At 39.6% G+C, this 4,283-nt stretch overlaps 1 long non-coding RNA gene across 1 annotated transcript; it reads right to left on the bottom strand.

Annotated features, from left to right (window-relative positions):
* Window positions 1-3,049: 3,049 nt before the first annotated feature.
* LOC102884035 lies at window positions 3,050-4,173 on the bottom strand. Its single transcript, XR_439345.1, has 3 exons — window positions 3,939-4,173; window positions 3,774-3,842; window positions 3,050-3,419 (listed from the first exon to the last, which is right to left on the bottom strand). It is a non-coding gene; the product is annotated as an uncharacterized LOC102884035 (long non-coding RNA).
* Window positions 4,174-4,283: the final 110 nt, after the last annotated feature.

Genomic DNA, 4,283 nt, shown 5'->3' with positions numbered 1-4,283 from the left:
TGATTAATAATGTTTTTCAAACCTTTAAAACATGTAAGATTCAGTGTTGGTTAAGATCTAAGGAAACTAATATAGCTAGTTCACCCCCATGACCTTGTTAAAAAGGTAAACCTGTAAACACATGCATAACAAGAGGCCTTATAATATAAGGTGGCCTGTATGAGATGTCAGGTGAATGGAATTTAAAAAGAATGAGGCTTTCTTTTACAGGAAAGATTGAGACATCAGCTATCACTGGAAAACTCAGACTTAAGAGGAGGCCAGTGAAGGACTGAATATTTAGTTATAAAATATGGCATGCTTTGATATTAGTTTTAATATATGGCATTTCCAGATAAATCCCTCTATAAGATGTTTCATTCCCAGAGTCAATATGTAGAGGGCTCTACCCTTAAAGAAAATTTAGCTCCAAAATCTAACCAAAAAAATACCCTTTAAGAAGTGCCATATTTTTTGGTTGTTAAATGATTTTTATAAGACTCTCATAAATCATAGATAGGATTAACTATCTAGGGGATATTTTCCCTAAAGTTACACATGCTGTATGTAATTTGGAGACATTATACAAGATTTAGGACTTGCCTACATAGTACAAACAATCAGTAAACGTAAGATGTGGTCAATGAAAACAACTGCAGATTCGAAAACACAACAATTATGAAACTATAATTAAAATGAAGACGGGCAATGATAAGGGAACAAAATCAAATGCTAAGCATGGTTTGTAATTACTGGTTAGGGTTTCTAGTGTAATTTGTAAAACTAAACGAGACAGTAAAATTAAATATAAAGAAATTAGGACCAGGTCTAAGACATAGTAGGAATTGCATAATTGTCACCATCGATATTTTACATCAATACCAGTCAGGAGATGTTTTGTTCATGGACACACTTTTTCTGGTAATCAAGGTTTAAAAAGTTGCTAATCGAGATGGCCAAATTGTAACCTGGTCCCATGCAATAATTCATTCATGTTTAGTTGGGGTATCTGAGTAACTTGCCACACTCAATCTCTAACGAGGCAGTGATGATAACAGCTAGACCAGTGTTTCTCAATCTTTCTGGAAATTTAAAACCACTGGAGAACTTTTAAAAATTCCCGTGCTAGACCCTATCTGAATGAATCGAATCAGAATCTGTGGGGTAAATGCCCAAGCTTGAGTAGTTTTTTAAGCTTCTAGGGTGAGTCTACTGACCAGATAAAGTTGTAAATACTGCTCTGGGAGACTAGAAAATCATCTAAAGCAGAAATCGTTTTAAGTATTATTTTTATATGTCGACCTATACAGAACACATTGCATAGTGATTTGCCCTGCTCGTCTGTCTTTGTTGAATGATATATAAATGAATGACTAAGTGAACAAATGAACTTAGCCATGATATAGAGTTGAATGTCCTGGAAATCTAAAAGTAATATAATGCCACTCTACTATTTTATCTTCTAAATTAATAAGCTTTACTCAGAGGTTTAGCTAATTAACTTCTCCCAAGTTTTTCTTAGTAGTAAACCCATTCAATATATGATAGACCCTCGGTGGAGCATTATAAACTTTTTCAGATTATACTGAGATGCGTTCATGGTCTGCTTTCTATATATGAGTGATTGGAGTTAGAGCTTTATTTATTTATTTATTTATTTATTATCAACAGCTGAGTTGGGGACTCAGTCCTCCTCCTGTCTGCCTCCTTTGCTTTCACACTACCATACTCAGGACACAGCTGACATCAGATGTGTAGGGTTTTTCTCCACAGCAAGCAAATCTGTGACACCAGCTGGATGTCCTACAATTTAACTCAATTCTGATACTGTCTACCTAGGAAGAGCATCAGATCCCACAGGTTAAGGGCTGGGTTGCACAAGACTGCCCCCACCCCCCATTTCAGATACCAATCACACACAAAACCATTGTTACCTCTGCTTCTGACCAATGGCTATAAATCAAAGTTTCCCACGATCCCCTCCTCAGGTTTCATTAATTTGCTAGAGTGGCTGACAGAACTCTGGAAAACAGTTTGCTTACTATTTATCAATGTATTATAAGAGGATATGATAAAGATACCGTCGAGCATCCAGAAAAACATAGATGTGTAGGGCAAGGTACATAGGAAGGGGCATGGAGCTTCCGTGCCTCTCAGAACCACCATTCCCTCAGCACCTAGACTTGTTCGCCAACCCAGAAGCTCTCTGAACCTGGTACTTCTGGAATTTTTATAGAGACTTCAAGTAGGCATGATCGATCATTAAATCCACTTTCATCCCCACTCCTATTGACCTTCAGGGTCTCCTGTCCATGCAAAAAAAAAGTGATTAGAGTTAAGAGCTTTTAATAATCAATAATTCACATTCCCACGATCACACCATGCCATGCACAAATATATATATCACTTCAACTCTATGCACTGTATGTGGAAGAAACCAGGTGTTTGGTTAAGGAGAGGGATACCCAGGTCCCATGCATTTGGGTTTTCCTTCAAGACAATGTGGTAAGTCCGTGGAGCAAAATGGAGACATCATTACTTTCCCTCAGGTGTCAAGATGTTGAAAATGATATTGTTTCTGCCCTGAATCATTTCATCTTCCTGATGTTCACAGGGCCTTTAAATAGAAAGCAATTATGGGTTCTAAGGAAGTTTATAAAAATTGAATTCTGAAATGATATAAATGTTAGTGATAAACGCTGGGTGGATGACAGAAATTTAAGCTTAGAAATACTTAATTTAAACCTAAAAGACTTTTATTTGTAATTGTGGAAGGAAATACACATAGGCACATTTTAGGATCTACAATTGAAATTTTGAACGCTGATGTTACAAACCACAAAACTTCATTTATATTTTATTATAAAGATCTTTCTTCAAAGGAAGAACATATTTCCACACTCTTACTCTTTTATGATTAAATTTTATTTTCATATTTTTTAAATTCTATTTTATTATTAGTTTCAGGTATACAGTACATGAGTTAGACATTTATATAGTTTATGAAACAATCTCCCTGATTGCTCTTTCTCTCTTCTGGCTCTCCACCTAGCCATTACATTACTGCTGACTGAGTTCCTAATTCTTACTTTTATTTTGTGCCTTGAAGGGCCTGAACTATGGAGGTCCTCCTGAATCAAGTGGAGAGGAATTCTTTTTTCTTACTGTTTTCTCTCCCTACATCAGTCTCCACTATGTCTATCTTGAGACAGGAAGAAAGCTGGATTTTTGCTACTTATAAAAATGATGAAGGGAAGAAAACAATGGCTTAAGGAAAAAAAAAATGATGTTAAGGAGTAGATAGAAATGTTTAACAAAATGTTCTTAAAGGGGCACAGCCACGTTAATCATTAGATCATTTCTTATACTATCTCCGTAGATTTTCTTCCAGATCTCGCTGCTCGTGACTGATGCTCTCAACTGCAAAGGAGGCAACATACCTGTGGGAAAATTGCAGAGCAGTTGGTAGTGAATGTGCACTAGAAGGTTATGCAGGGTGGCAAAATGTTACTAGTGCCCTCCAGGTGCTAGAAATAAGTGGAACAGATGAAGTACTTCAGGCCACTTTGCAGGTTCTTGGGCCTTACTTAGTGTATAGGACTGCTCCCTCCTGGGAAGGTAAGTACTACCCATTTTTTTCTTTCCACCAAGGACAGAGCCCCGGGATAAATCAGTTGGACAGCGTCCAAGACCCTCCAAACTTTGCCAACCACCAGGAGAAGCAAAGTTGCAATATTCCGGATTTGAGAGGTAAGGCTAGAAAATGTGATTGGTGATTTCCTCATCCCACTTACCGACTGGAGAAATGGGGAGGCTGATTCCAGGTCTTCCGTGGGCCTCCAAGAACAGTTCTGGGCTTCCAACTATTTAAAGACAAGAATCTCAGAATGGGCAACTAGCAAGCCCACGTGCTTTCTCTTTAGCCCGATCGTGTGTGCTAATCATTGTTCCCTATTTACCTTTTGAGTAACCCCCGTCCTCTTTTCAGAGTCCTTAAGGCAGCGTTAACCTCAGCAATCCTCCAGTTGAACACAGATCACCTGGAAGTGAGGGCTGGAGGTGGGAGCCAGCCAGAGAAGGCTGACGACTCTTACAGCCCGTCCACACCTTGAGGTCCGTTCGCGTCCCTGGGGCAGTAGCCCAATCATAGCGCACAGAGGGTTCGCGCTCCCTGCGGGTTACGGGACCCCAGGAGCGGCGTTGCATGGAGCAGTGACCTCCCCAGGGACTGGGAGTAGGGATAGGGGCTCGGAGACCTGGCGGGGATAGCAGCGGAGGGGGCGGTGGGAGCGGGGTGGGGCCAG

This window comes from Pteropus alecto, unplaced genomic scaffold (genome assembly GCF_000325575.1).
Source record: "Pteropus alecto unplaced genomic scaffold, ASM32557v1 scaffold87, whole genome shotgun sequence".
In the NCBI taxonomy this organism is placed as follows: domain Eukaryota; kingdom Metazoa; phylum Chordata; class Mammalia; order Chiroptera; family Pteropodidae; genus Pteropus; species Pteropus alecto.
Note: the sequence above shows the minus strand (reverse complement) of the source record. Positions and strands in the feature narration are given on the sequence as shown.